We start from the raw sequence: 16,150 nt of genomic DNA, 5'->3' as shown, positions 1-16,150 counted from the left end.
ACCAACCCTCTGACTGATTAACTTTGGAACCTTAATCAGGATATTCAGTATTTCTAAGCCTCTATTTTCTTAATTACAGAAATAGAAAAGCCTCACGTTATAGTGTTGCCTTGAGCCTAAAGGGAAATGAAATACTGTTTGTGCATTAGCTTTCAACGACTGCGCAACAAATTACCATCAACGTAGTGTCTTAACGCAACACCTATTTCATTATTCCACAGTTCTGTAGGCCATAAATTCAGATAGGCTCAACTGCATACTCTGTTGAGGGTATCGTGAGGCTGAAATCGAAGGTGTCAAGTGTCGGCCTACCTAGGCTCCTAACCAAAAGTTCTGGGGGCTCACAACTCCCCAGTGCATAATTCTCTTCACTGAATGATGTTTCCAGGCTCATTCAGGTTGTCACTTGAATTTGGTTCCCTGTGGGTTTGGACTGTGGTCCTCATTTCCTTGCTGGCTCTCAACCAGAAGACGTTCTCAGCTCCTAAAGGCCACTTTCATTTCCTGGCTCATGCTCCTGTTCATCTTCAAAGCCAGTAATAGCATGTTGAATCCCTCTTGTGCTTAGAATCTTCCAACTTCCCTTCATGGATTCTCCCTGATGTCTCGTTTTATTTGTACTTGTTAGAGCTCATGTGATTATATTGGATTCACCTGGGTAATCCAGGATGCTAGCACTATTTTATTTAGCAAATATTTAGCAAATACATGACGGTAACATTATATTTAGCAAATACATGACGGTAACACCAGGGGCAAAGGTCATGGACCAAGATTCTGCTTACCTTAATTTGCAAAGTAATTAGCACACACTGCTTACAACAGAGTAAATGCCGAATATTAATTGTTTACAGCAGCAAGGAGGACAATACTGCCATGATGTGTGGGTCTGTACATTCTAAATGAATGTGATACTCTGATGGAAATTCCAAGGTGTATTGCTTGGATCATATTTTAGATGTTTTGTCATGAAGTGGTGTGATATCAGAGTATTTCAATGACAATTTCATTCACCTGAAACTGAGGAACAAAAGTCAGAGAGGAGCTGTTAATCCTTACACCTTTTCTGAACTTTATAGGGGCTGGGAAGCAAGTGGATTGATGATTAGACAGCTTCCTGCTCACAGTTAAGGGAACCTGTGTTCCTAAAGGGTTCCACGTGAATGAATAAATGTGACAGAAGACATTGGTGACATTGGTGACAGCAATTTTAACTGGATACAGCAAAGAAAGATTGGGGATTTCTGGAAGAGCACAGTTGTCTCACTCAAGAGAAAAGAACATTCCAAGGACACTTGTCAAAGAGAGGTGAAAATGGATGCTTTATCCAGAATGAAAAGAAGCAAGGGTAAGAGTAGTGTGTACATGGAATCAAGACTGATTAATTGGGTGTTTAGTAATGTTTGTAATAATAAAAACACAACGGCACTTGGAAGAAAATTAAACAAAAACACACAAAACGAAAAGTCATAATATGGGTGATGCTGTTGACATCCTGTCCACATCCCTTCATCACGCCCCATTCCACTAGACCTGGGTTTCCCAACCTTGGCACTGTTGACATACTGTGCAGGATAGATATTTGTTGTGGGGGCACTGTCCTGTAGTATATTGCAGGATGTTTAGCATCATCCCTGGTCTCTACCCACTAGATACTAGTAGCATGGTACCCCTACCCCCAACCACCCTCTACTTAAAGAAACCAGCAAGGTCTCCAGATACTGCTGAAGGTTCCCTAAGAACAAAATTGGTCCTGGTGGAGAACGGCATGCTAGGCCAATGATCCACACACAAATGTGTTTCAGAATCACCTGGAGGGCTTGTTAGAACACAGATTGCTGGGCTTCAGCATTGAAGCCCCTGTTATAAGTCAAAGGTGCTGCTTGAGAATTGCATTTCTAATAAATTATCAAGTGATGCTTATGCTGCTGGTGTAGGGACCATACTTCAAGAACCACTGCTGCAGACACCAAAAGCTTCCTGGAGCAAACATCTGTCACTTTCCTTGAGGGTTTTCTCCGGTCACATATTATGACTCCTCCATCAATCAGGAATAAAATGCCAGGGAATAAACCCGTCCAGAGTAATTGCCAGCAATGAGGGAAGGGATTTGGTGGATGATTATCTCATATCCCTCAACTCTCAGGTGAGACAAAAGTGAGGCACATTCTTCATAGCCCCCGCAAGGTTCCTGACAAGATCAAGTCCCAGCAATCATCCATTCATTAACTAGCATCTGCTGGCTTCTTTCCTTCTCTGTCTCATTTTCTCTCTTCTCTACTGGTGCTTCTTGGGTCCACCTCCAAAATGAACTACTTGCATTCAAATCGTTATCTCCTGCTGGGAGAAGCCAAATTAAAGCATTTATTATAAATGTAATTTCTAGGTAATATGGTTTGGCTCTGCACCCCCACCCAAATCTCATCATGAATTGTAATCCCACGTGCCCAGGGAAGGACCTGGTGATTGGATCATGGCAATTTTCCCCATGCTGCTCTCAGTACAGTGAGAGAGTTCACATGAGAGCTGATGGTTTTTTTTTTGTTTTTTTTGTTTTTTTTTTTTTTTTAGACGGAGTCTCGCTCTGTGTCACCCAGGCTGAAGTGCAGTGCCGCGATCTCCGCTCACTGCAAGCTCCGCCTCCCAGGTTCACGCCATTCTCCTGCCTCAGCCTCCGAGTAGCTGGGACTACAGGCGCCCGCCACCACGCCCGGCTAGTTTTTTGTATTTTTAGTAGAGACGGGGTTTCACCATGTTAGCCAGGATGGTCTCGATCTCCTGACCTCGTGATCCACCCGCCTCGGCCTCCCAAAGTGCTGGGATTACAGGCTTGAGCCACCGCGCCTGGCCGAGAGCTGATGGATGTAAGTGTGGCACTTCCTCGCTTGTTTTGCTTTCTCTCTCCTACCACCATCTAAAACATGCCTTGCGTCCCCTTGCCTTCTGCCATGATTGTGAGTTCCCTGAGGCCTCCCCAGCCATGAGGAATTGTGAGTCAATTAAACCTCTTTCCTTTATAAATTATTCAGTCTCAAGTAGCCTCTTTATAGCAGTGTGAGATGAACGTATACACTAAGTTTTATTTTTGTATTTTCATTTTAATTTTTGTAGAGATGGGGTCTCGTTATGTTCCCCAGATTGGTCTTAAATTCCTGACCTCAAGTGATCCTACCACTTCAGCCTCCATGGTAGTGATAGGACTATAGGTGTGAGCCACTGTACCTGGCCTAGGTTTTGTTTTATTACTTATTTATTTATTTTGGGATGGAGTCTCACACTGTTGTCGGGGCTGGAGTGCAGTGGCGTGATCTCGACTCACTACAACCTCTGCCTCTCGGGTTCAAGCGATTCTCCTGCCTCAGCTTCACGAGTAGCTGGGATTATAGACTCCCGCCACCATGCCCAGGTAATTTTTTGTATTTTTAGTAGAGATGGGGATTTTCCATGTTGGCCAGGCTGGTCTCAAACTCCTAACCTCGTGATTTGCCTGCATCGGCCTCCCAAAATTCTGGGATTACAGGCGTGAGCCACCGCGCCCAGCCTTTTTAAAATGTTTTAAAGAGCTGTTAATTTTAAACCCTCTAGCTCAGGGTTTTTTTTTTTTTTTTTTTTTTTTTACCAACAAAAAATTTGACTCCTTTGCCATGGAACATTCGCAGTCTGGAGATACTGTTAGTTGTCAGAAGTGTGACTGGGAGGTGCTGACAGCATCTAGAAGCTAATGAGGCTACTAAACATCCTACAAAGTACAGGACAGCCCCTATGACAAAGGCTTGTCTGGTTCTGAATTTCATTAGTGCTAAAACTGAGAAACTGAGTTCACAGAAAAAAAGAAGAAACTAAAAGTTCGAATGAAGATGAATACTCAGAAGTATGCAAGTGTCCTCTCTGAAATTAGAAGCTTGAGGTTCAAGCTCAGAGACTGATAAATTGTGGCCATACATCTACTTCAAAAATAGTAAGCATATTCACGTCATGATATTTTTTCTTTCTTATCCTGTGAACTGGAGTATTCCTAGATTTATTTCCATAAGATTTTTGAATTCCTTAAAAGAAAAAACAAAAGAGGCTTCCAAAAGCAAATATTCAGTTTGCAACAGATCATCAGACTTGTTCTAAAGAAATACCAAGTTAATTTTTGACATAAGATTGAATTGCCATTATATAACTGGAAGTTGTTATATTCAGATAGTTGCTTTTAGATTTTCTCATCTGTTAATATTGCAAGATTCAGACAGGTTTCTGGACGCCTAACATAATACGGCATTTTTCTCAGTGTAATGTTTTGAAATGTTGAATGCTGTCAAAAATGTTCAAATATTGATGCAAGAAAATTAACCTTGATAAATGTGAAATAAAAGATAATTGAAGAAAAAAGAATCACCACATAGCATCAAGTGCTTCTTTTAAAAATACAAGTATTTCAGATAAACAAACTAGCTTATGGGTTGCTGGTTTGAAAAAGGAAAGAAAATGTGGGAAGAGTAAGAGAAGAAGCTCAGTTTAAATATTTCTCTATCATAGTAATTTTTCAAAAAAATATAAGTTGGTCACCTTAATTTTTGAACTTCATAGTGGACTGTTGTCGGAAGTTCAGCTTTCACACTGTCTTAATCAAGATTTTAGGTTTGAATGATCTTTAATACCATTTATTTCTCAGAAATCTGATATCAAGTTATTGAAGGTGTAAAATTCAGCTTAGTTTTTCTCCTTTTACATGACAAAGCCTGAAATAAAACTGGTAATTAGCTACAGATGAGTTGATCCTGCAACTATTTTACAAAGAAAACTTCTTATTGACATTGGGTTGCAGAGGGAAATAGATCATTTTATGTCATACTACTTGATTTGGCCAAATTCTTGTCTATAAAATCTAGTTATAAAACAATCACTACTTTTCAAACCATATGTTATTTTTGGAAGATTTTGAAAGATTATTATGAAAGATGATTTTTCTAGAAAGAATATATTAAACTAATGTGTGTGTGTGTGTGTGTGTGTGTGTGTGTGTGTAAGAGAAAATGAGAGAGTAAGAGATTGAAAGCAGGAAGAGAGAGAGATGATGGATAAGAGAGGTGGTTAGGGGTATCTAATTAGAAACAGTTTTAAGGGGGCCGGGTACAGTGGCTCATGCCTGTAATCCCAGTACTTTGGGAGGCCAAGGCAGACTGATCACCTGAGGTCGGGAGTTTGAGACCAGCCTGACCAACATGGAAAAACTCTGTCTTTACTAAAAATACAAAATTGGTCAGGTGTGGTGGCGCATGCCTTTAATCCCAGCTACTCTGGAGGCTGAGGCAGGAGAATTGCTTGAACCCCTGGGAGGCGGAGGTTGTGGTGAGCCGGGATCGCGCCATTGCACTCCAGCCTGGGCAACAAAAGCAAAACTCCATCTCAAAAACAAACAAACAAACAAAAAAGTTTTAAGGGATATATTTTTATGAATTAATTTAATTCAGCATGTTAATTTTTTTCTATGGAAGATGTTATCTCTTAGCTATAAAGTGAAGACAGTGTACCCAATATCATCCAGGTGCTATTAAATCACATTGAATAACGCCCTCATTTACTAATGGAGGAGATTAAATGAAAAGATATTCAGTGTAAATTAAGAGAATAACATTATACGTACCTAGTTTGTTATTTATTTTGCTTATTAGAACAAGTGTTTAATATTTTTAAAGTGTTGCGATTTCCATCTCCATCTAGAAGGGGAATAAAAAACCAGCATTCTCAGAGACCAAGAAAAAAGCAAAAACAAAACAAATCCCAACCCCTCTACATATTATAATATGGGCATGATGTCTCAATTTTTATGATTCTGAATAAGAGGGTTAAGCATCCTGAGCGATATTGGGCGGGCTTTTCTCCAAGTCCACCCAAAACAGGAAGATGATTGTCATATTCACAGCTTTAAATAAACTGTAATATAAAGTGATTTGCATTGAGAGTGATTATATATCAAACTTAGAGATGCACAGTTCATGAATGGAACACATCATGGGACCCTAATTCCCTTTTGGAGCACAAAATGATAATTAAAAGACAAATCACACTAAAAAGAATTTTGTATTGACATGTCATTAGATAAGGTCAGTTTATAGGCTTTGGCCATCTTAATGCAGTTTATTATCTCTTGAAGGCTACTTTAAAAATCAGGATGGCTGTATCTATCTAGAATAGACAGATCAAAACAAATGGAAACATTTGCCACGTTTGAAAAACCACTCCTGAAATGCATGCTGGGAATTCTAGTGACCTAAAAGGAAGATCAGTTAGAATGCTCAGTTTAAGGGTGAGCTTTGTCTTGCAATAGCTATGTTACCCAAGGCAAACCAGCCAACTACTCAGAGAAAGAGAATTCCCACGTGGAAAACACTATGCTAACTACATTTAACATAAGGTTACCCTGTTGAACAAGCGTGATCAGTTTCTCTACTCCTCAGTGTGGGAAAACACGTGCAGTGAGGTGAGCTACTTCCGCAAGAATGCACTAAACAGTATTACACTGCTTGCAAGAGTGACTGTACACTCGTAAGCATTCAAAATCTGTCGGGAAATGGAGAAAGAATGACTACGTTTAAGAAAATGTTTTGAATGTTTTGAAAAAGGGTATACATGCAAGATGCTGCTGTTGTTTTGAGTATTGTTATTTGTTATAAGCTGCCCTTAGTGAATCAGGATTGTATGGTGAGGCAAAGGTCCAGCTGAACACTGCTTGACTTGATTTAGCGAGGACAAATTTAATAAAGTGAAAGTCCAATATGAAGAAGTAGAAAAAGTACATACCCACTCAGAATTCAATCTCCAAATTAGATAGAGTTATTGTTGACTTACTCGTTTGTGGAATGATATTTAATGTAGCAGAAGCCATTTCTGAAATATGTTCAGGTTGGTTCAGAATTACTTTGATTTTTTCCTTTGAAGATACAGTAAGACAAAGGATGATGAATAATGAAGGGACTGGGGGATTACAAGGGCAAGGTAGAAATTCAGGTGATTTTGAAGTCAATGGAGATGAATGGAAAAACTAGGATGAGCGGGATTCGTCATAGGTCAGTTTCTTCAATCTCTAATAGCCCACTCGAGCAGTGTTTATATTTGAAGGGAAGCCAGATGCATTCGAGTAAATGTGATTATCCAACAAATTGGCTACAGTGGAACCCAATAAAAATTGTTTTTGTATGTTACCATCATCTATATGAAAAAATAATACAAATAGCCATGGCTCTTCCAGACCTGAGTACTCAGAATTATAAAACATTTTGCTGCTTTACTTTTATGTGTTGTACTTTACATGTTTTAGGCTGCAATAAGAGTAAAATTTTTGATACTTCAAGCCAAATTTCAGATGCTATTGGTTAATGAGTGGGACAAGAATATTGAGATGAAAGTATAACACATTCTTTAAAGCTTCTAAAACATTAGACCTATTTTCAGTGTGAAGGATAAAGCCAGGAACCCTTCTGGCTACTAGGTACCATGTAGCTTTATTTTTATTCCAGTCCTTCAGCTATAGGGGAAAAAAGAGAGTGAGGGAAAAAAAGGGAAAAGCCAAATAATATGACTGTATTTCATTTTCAATTCTCTGCTTTGGGGGAAGAGAAGAAGAGAGTATTAGTCAGTGTTTAGGCTGTAGTTCTTTTTTTTTCCTTTTAAACATATATACAAAAATGATCCCAACACCTTTCTGATTAATAAAGTGAATAAGGTTAGAATGAAAATTAGGAGGTATTTTTCAATCACACCATTTTCTTTTAAAACAAAGGCAACCATATATGGGACACTGAGGCCTTAGCCTGTGTGATCAGGACATAACCGAGTAGATTAATATTAATTTGGAGAGGAGAATGTTCTTATTCCTTAGAACTGGGTGGATCTTTCCTGCTTCTCTTCCGCAACTGTTGCAATAAACCTGAATTTTAAATAATTGTAAACAAAGCATTTGAGCCTATGAAAGAAAAATTATCGAGACAAAACCAAAAGCCACAAGAGTCAAATCTGTTACAGTATAATGCGGATCAAGAAATTGTTTAGATAAACCCCAAAAGATACATAACATTTAATTTGACAGCTTTTCCAGGAAAACAACCTCATTGATTTAGGTTTTAGCATGCTAACCCAATTCTGGAAAATTCAGGCCATAAGTATTTAGTTGAACCGAAAGAAAGGTAACTGCTGTTTTAATTTTAGAGGATATTGCAAAGGTTAGTGGTATGTTTTTATGGGCATAACATGCACAATTACAGCAGGCATGATTGGCCAGAGTGCATTATATTTTACACATAATTAGTCTAGACATGTGTTGAAGCCACTTAGTAGAGGAGAGTGTGGCTAGTTTGCTAGTACTTGCTTCAGCTTTGGCATATTCATTTTTAAAAAGTATTTGCCTTTGATTTTTCATAGTAAAGCAGTTTTCATAATAATATTGGGTAAATAAATAGGTATTTTCCAGAGCTATATGTTATTTTAAGTAATTTATGTCATTATTGATTTTTTTCCAGTAGTAAGAAAGTTAATAGTTGGAATTGTATGTAGTTGCCATAGTAACATGCACAAGTCTATTTTTCTTGAAGTGGAAGCACACAATTAATCTTTTTTTAACCTATTTTACTATGAGAACGTCCACAGAATGCAATAACAGAGGTCTGTAGTCCTAATAATTTTTATCATTTTTTTTTACTGCAACTGTCTAAATAATCTTTTCAGATAAAAAAAAGTTAATTAGTAGAATTGTTTCAAGCTTGAGAATAAATAAACATATTTTCTGTAAAAAAAAAAAAAAAGCTTCCAAAATATTCAGGGTCCTTTTGTATTATTTTACATTTTATGGAGTTCATTAACGTTCCACCCAAACAAATTTTAAATATATGAGTCTTTTATTACTTTTACATTATACATTTATTTAAAACGAAAATAACATTCAACTTAAGGTGGCAAGTGTAACATGGCTCCAGAATGTATTAACATATTTTATTTTTATATCATGTATTATTCGGCTTAAATTTGCATGTGCATATGTCTCTATTTCTGTGTTCATGTGTAGTTTTCTCTCACAAAAACTACTCCCAGTATTCATCAATTAATGCTAAATGAGGTTTTTAATGTTTTCGATAAGCTGATGTTAATCTATATTTCTAAAACAGGGTCACAAAATTAAATAGCTATATAAGTCAGCCAGGCAATGAAAATCAGTGAAATGGTCCAGGTGGAAGACAATGAGGAATGTGGTCTGGAAATCAGATGCCCAGAAGAAAAGTGGCAGCTCCACCTTGAACTCCCGTGAGTACTGATGTATGCAATGTGCATCCAAACTTTTCCTGATTTTTAAGAGAAATCAGAATTTTGAATGTTAATATAAAATCTGTTTGCATATAAATCTAGGAAACCAAAGCAATTGAATTTTTGAAGAATACACCTGGAAGGGTCAGAATCATCTGCAGTTTTCATCTGGATCACCAGCTGTCATTCTGCATATCTTACTTACCTCAAGGGGCAACTTCAGTCTTGGAAACAGAAAATCCTAAGATGTTGGTGCCACTTGATCCAACTGGAAAATACTGGCATTTACAACTCTTGTTTTACAGATGCAGAAAGCAATATTTAACTGATTGGCTGCCACTCACATCATGAATCAGAAGCAACCTTAAAAGAAAGGATCCCTTCTTGATATTTTAAGGTGAAATATGATCTTGGATCTAATGACTGAAATTGTATGTTGAGATGAATGAGGGCCGCAGGGGATGGGAAATCACTGAGGAATAATGAAATACTTTGGACTTGAGCTATGTTGGTAGCTGATTGAATTATGCAAGAGAACTGTGTTGGCAGAGGCTGTGTAGAGAGACAGGACAGAGAATGTCCAATAACACCATTGTTACCTTAGATTCTATGTTATTCATTGGAATCATCATGGCTTTATTAAGTAAGTCACTTCAGAAAGAAGCAGTTTTGAAATGAGAAGTCTTGGAAATGCCAGGCTAGAGCTTTGTGGTGGCCACTGGGTACAGGGGACAGGAAGGAAGGAAAAGTGAACAGAGTGAAGGGAACACCACATGTGGCACATCCCTATGCTGGGCCTGGGTAGAGGTGGCATCTGCCACTACTGCATCCTGTTTTGCTCTTCCATCTCCTCTGATTTTTATAAAACCAGCCTGATACATCACTTCATACCAGAGTTATGAAAAAAGATCTGTGGAATCCCAACCTTTGAAGCTCTACCCTCCCTTCACTCTAAAGGTCAGTCAAGGGAGTACATGGAGATATCTGACAAAATATTAATAGAATGTGAATTGTTGTTAGAGTGGGATTAATTAAGCCATATGATTGAGCTTCACCAAATTTCTTAAGGTCAGGAGTGAGGGCTTTGTTAAAGAAAATATTTTAAAGTAGCCTCAGTAGGATATTAGAAAATGTGATAAATTTGGGGGTTTGTGGTCATAACTTTGCCTTGAAGCTCTGCCATTTTTTAACAACTGGGTGACAGAGAAAGTCACATAGCTTCTTGTGCTCTTTTATGATAATTATATATCTTCAGATGCATAGGTCATGAGTTTTTTGTGATTGTTTCTGAAACATCTTTTTTCTTTTATGAAAATAAAACTATGCCTACTATTAAGAAAAGATAACTTCATTATCTAATCTGAACTATTACATTAGAATGACTACTACAAAGAACAATGCCATGTTTCAGATATTTAAAAAATTTTTAGAGTAAAATATAAAAATCTGGCAGAGAAATGAACTCACAACAAAATAAATCTACAATAAATAAGTCATATAATACTATGCCAAACCATGAATTACTGAAGTGATTTAATGAAACAAAGCAACTTCTAAAATAGTTAATATTCTTTAAGAATTTTACACCATATATCCATGAAATGTAAACTGTACTTCTTACAAAAAGCATGACTTGAAAAAATTCTAAATTTGAAATAAGTTTAGATGTACAAAAGGAAAACAAAGACATTGCAAACGTAATATGTAGATTTTCCATATACACTTTACTTCTCCAAATGTCTTACATAGACACAGTACTATTTAATAAAATCAGATAATTATGATGTATCCAATACTATTAACTGATTTCCACATTATATTCAAAATTTTCCAGTTGTCCCACTAATATCCTCTTTCTAGTCCAGTATCCCATTAAGGATCTTATATTGCTGTAAGTTTCATGTCTCCTTAGGCACCTCCAATGAAAATAATTTCTTAATCTTTCTTTGTCTTTGTGTCACTTTATCTTTCAACAGTGCTCGACAATTATTTTTTAGAATTTTTTTCTATTTGGCCTTGTTTGAGAATTGTGATGATTTGATTGAGGTATTGCTAGAAGTGATTGTTGTGTCCTTTCTGGTACATCATATTAAGAAGTACATGAAGTCAACATGCCTCATTTCTGTTTACTTTAACTTTGATCTCTTGGTTAAGGTAACTTTTATTTTTAACCATCTAAGTAAATGAAAATTATCAACATTTCGATTTTCTTTAAACAAAAATTAGCAGTGCATATATCTCTTAATTAGATGCCATCTGAAATTGAGCCGAACATGAATTATAATAATTCACTCTCACTAAATAGTGGATTCTAATAAAGTATCATTATACATTTTGGTATGCTTATTAAAAGCTAATAGTATAAAATAAAAACATTAATTCTTCCTATACTTTTTTGTTGTCATTATTATTTATATGGAAATGAAAAATAATCTTAGCTACATTATGGAGAAATCTAAATTTAATTTATAAAGTTTAATATGGCTTTAGTAAAAGAATATTGTGACATATGAGAAGTATTTGCATAGAAATGTTCTTTGTTAATTCTGCTTATTAAGATAGTTTCAGAGCTGTGATAACCATTTCACTATTAAAATGTGACTTACGACTAGTAATATCTTAGGTGTTCCGTAACAAATCTATAAAGGTTAAGTGGCATTTTCTTCTATCTTCTTTGATCCTACTAGCATCTCTGATGATTTTCCCCAAATCATAAAGCAGGCTTTCAGACATTTTCAGGACATTGATACAACGCCCCCTAAAGGTGTTTCCTATGGTTTTAATTTGCAGCTACTTCATAGACTCGTGAGGGCTATGTTCCATTTCCCCAGAGAGAGTATCTCCTTATCTTGCAGTTGGAGAGATGGTGCTTATTATATTTAGAGACAAAGACAGTAAAACAGAAGTTTGTCTTTAAAAGAAAGCATTAATAGCCCATTTTAATGCTTGGTCTTTCAAGGCAAGATAAGAAACTAAATAAAACATTTTGTTATAACCACTGAATTTCCACATTGGCAAAGTCCTTTCTGTATCTTTCATAATAATTAATTAGAAAGAATGAAGTTATGATGCAGAAGCCAATCTGATTAAAGTGAATTGAGGTTGTATTTTTTTTTTTTTTTTACACAGCTCTCAAACAGCTAACCAGTAATAGTCTAGCATGTCTCCTCAGTCTGAGACTCCTCAAAAGCCAGTGCTTATTTAATGACATTTGTTAAGCACTGAGTAGACTGAACATACATGCATAGCCGCAGGGGTTTGGAAATAAAATAAGACAGGTGTTTGTAGCAGTTTACAAAGCACTTTTATATACCCTTATCATTGAGATCATCACATTATTCTTTGCAACAGCAATCAAGGGGAGATTTTATTACTGCTATATTACAGAGAAGGAACCTGAATGTCTGAGTGAGAAAATCATTGGCTAAAAATTACAAAATTATTTAGGAGATATCATTGACACTTAAACCCAAATCGTCTAACAGGAAAAACTGCTGTATTTCCATTATACTAACCTGCCTCTTTTACAGAAGTCATGTTCAGGTTACAAAGTAGGGCTCTGAAGACTGTTGACTTTTAGACATCTTCAAATGGGATTGACATATGGAAATGGATTAGATTGGAAATGGATGTGTCTTTAGGTGACTCTCACATTTATATCTCCCACTGAGATCTCTCTTCTGAGCTACAAAACCGCATACCCTAATGCCTACTTGATATCTTCCTATGTATGTCTCAAAGACATCCCAAAATTAACATATCCCAAACTATCAACCCCCTTCCAAATCCCACCGAATCTGAGTGCATGCCCTCTCAGTGAATATAACATCATGTACATTGCTATAAACTCTAGAAACAAGGAGGAAACATTGACATGTCCCTCTCCCTCCTTCTCTTCTTCCCCCACCACAGCCGACATATCATGAAAATCCTGACAATTTTCACTCCTGATTTTTTTCAAGTCTGTATTCTTTCCACATCTCCATTTTGATCATCCTAAACCAGATGATCATCATCATGGCCTGGACTCCTGCCATAGCTTCATGTTTGGAACTCCCACACCCATTCTGGCCTTCCTCCAAAACGTTTTCCACTCTCTGGATGTAAGGCTTTTTTTTTTTTTAATGCAAATTTGATCATACTTAAAACACTCCATTGGCTTTTCATTACTCTTTGGATATATCCAAGATCAAATCCTTAACATGGCTTATAAAACCTTGAATTGTTTGGCAGCTGCCTAATTTTCCAACATCACTTCATATCAATCCAAAACAAACTCACACTTCCCAGGCTACCTCCCACAATGGTAACTGCCCATTACCCTCCCTGACTTTCTTCTTTACCTTGAGCAGGTTAGTTTCCACTGCACCTCAGGATTTTAGCAAACCCTGCACTTCTGCTTGGCATGTTCTCCTTTGCCACTAACTTTTACCTGTTTAATTTCTATTATTTTTTCTTGCATCTCAGTATAACTGTCCCTTCTTCAAGGGAGTCTTCCTGGCCTTGCAGATGTGGTCATATCCTCCCTCTAATAGGTCTATGGACCTGTACCTTGTGCCTTGTACCCACTACTCACACTTATAATTATCACTCACTTCCACGAATCATTTAATGCCTATCTACACCTCTCAAATGTGATTTCCATGAAAGCTGAAATTGTTGTTTCTCTTGTTTGGCTCACCTTTGCACCTCCTTTCCATCTACTATCACCCCTAACCAAGCACCTATCACATTTGATGAAAAGATGAGTATATGAATACCATTTTCCCTGGGCCCTTTCAATTTAGCTGAGGAAATCCATGTTCCAATGCATGAAGGGAGGACTCCTGTTGTTGGGCCAGGTTCAGTAAAATATTTGTCCCAAGTTGTGAATATAAAACATTAGAGAGAGAGAGTGAAGTGTAATCCTGTAGGAAGCAAAAGTCAAAAGTCAGAAGACTAGTAAGCAGATATTAAGAAATGAGGGCAAGATGAGGTTATAAAATGGACTGAGATTCAAACCCAGGAAGTCTGGTGATGAGATTAAAAATCTCATTATCATTAGGCCTGGTCAACCCCCTTTGTTCCTTTTTGAGGATTTTTGGTAACAGCTCCATAGTTTTTGCTTTGGAGAACTACTCCTTCCATATTTCAGACTGTCTTGGAAGGGTAATAGACCAGAAACAGCCAGACTCTCCCTAGTGTAAGGCCAAACTGTCTCTCTTGAATTTTTAATCCTGAGTGACATGACCCACGTACAAAAAATATTTGGAATTAATTCATTCCTTGCATTATGTCTTGAAGTCATAGAACATTAATTTTGCTTACCTAAATACTAGAGTGCCTTGGTTTTTGTTCTTTCTGAGACAGGTTATTTAGGTTTCCCTTGATTCCCATATTCTTCCAATAAATGCTTTTATCTATTTATCTATTTTATTTATCTTCTCTCTATCATCTATCTATCTAGCTAGCTATAATTTATCTATTATCTATCAATCAACTATCTAGGCTTGAGATAGTTAACACTAGTTTCTGTTGCTTATAGTAATATGCACATTAAAGTCACTGTAGGATTTAGTCTGTGAATGAATTGCAGAAAATTGATGCGCATTTTTGATTAACATCCCAATTTAAAATAACTGAAAAAGATAAGCTGGGATGAAAAATATAAATGAAATATTAAAAATTATCACAATTTGAGGGATAAAATACATGCAAAATATGCCTTCTGTTAGAGACAATTTTCTTTCATTAAAAAAAAACTGTAACAAATTAAATTTAAATTTTTCTGGCAAGTACACACATTTTATTTTTATATATATTTTAAATGAAATTATAATGAAGGATATATTCAAGCAGATTGACAAAACCGCCTTGACAACTCAAAGGAATACAAGTTTAAAGGCAAAAATCAGACCCATTATGATGTTCAGTGGCACAGAAAGAGAAGAAGTTCTGGCGGGGGGTCCCCTCAAGCTGAGACAGTGCCCCCTGACCATGTGGAAAATTGAATTCCTTTTTGTTTTAAATTCTCTTTTCAATTTAAGGATGAAACTTCCAAATAATTCTATTTACTTATCCATCACTTTTGGGCTTGGAAAAAAAGCCATCTGTGTACTCACTTATTTTATCTTAGTCTCTGCTCTAGATGTCATTCTCATTTCGGGAACTTCCGTGTAGAAGTGAGAGTCTGGAGAACAAAGTGATGCCCTAATGTTAGCTGATGATCCATATTAATAGGCATTTGAAAAGAATAGCACAACAGAAATTGCCGTTTAAATGGATGGTGCCCTATCTTAAAGACAAAGTCCTCCAGTGACTTCTAGATGAATTCAATATACCTTAAATACCGTGCATTAGAAAAAGTTTATTGTTGATCTTACGGAATGAATACTCTCAGAATTTCTGCCCCTTGAAAATTTTCTACAATAAAAATTCTGATTGTTAGTTATTTGCTTAAAATTGGTTAAAGAGTGACAGTGTTTGCATGATTGTTTATTCTTTCTTCCACAATTTTGAAAGTCATTTATTCATTAATTCTGCAAGCAGTATTTGGAAACCCACACTATATCTGGCATTGTACTAGACACTGTAGTTATGAAGATTACTCACATAAAGTCTATGTCATCAAGTAAGTCAAAGTTTAATTTGGTAGAAATAAATATACATGATGTATTCAATACGATGCATTTGGCAACTAGAAACAGAAAATTGGATTCCACTTCATGCATAGTAAAAGAAAATTCAACAGATCAAAAGTGAGAGCAATGCATCAGATTGCTTTTTATCTTTTCTTTCTGTCATAGTGAATGTGCTGTCTTTTTTTCATAGACTTGTGCATTCCATAGCCTCAAGATGCCTGCAGCAGCTCCATGTGTACCATCCTCAC

At 36.5% G+C, this 16,150-nt stretch overlaps 1 long non-coding RNA gene across 2 annotated transcripts; it reads right to left on the bottom strand.

The window, feature by feature from the left end:
- Positions 1-662: 662 nt before the first annotated feature.
- On the bottom strand, positions 663-14,967 carry LOC103881963. 2 transcript variants are annotated; one of them, XR_643603.4, is made up of 3 exons: positions 9,488-14,967; positions 5,633-5,705; positions 663-2,340 (listed from the first exon to the last, which is right to left on the bottom strand). It is a non-coding gene; the product is annotated as an uncharacterized LOC103881963 (long non-coding RNA). The 2 variants fall into 2 exon arrangements; XR_001899387.3 differs by having other exon boundaries at positions 663-2,337.
- Between the last annotated feature and the right edge of the window lie 1,183 nt (positions 14,968-16,150).

This window comes from Papio anubis, chromosome 2 (assembly GCF_008728515.1).
Source record: "Papio anubis isolate 15944 chromosome 2, Panubis1.0, whole genome shotgun sequence".
Lineage (NCBI taxonomy): Eukaryota > Metazoa > Chordata > Mammalia > Primates > Cercopithecidae > Papio > Papio anubis.
The sequence above is the reverse complement of the archived record's forward strand: the minus strand, read 5'-3'. Positions and strand labels throughout refer to the sequence as shown.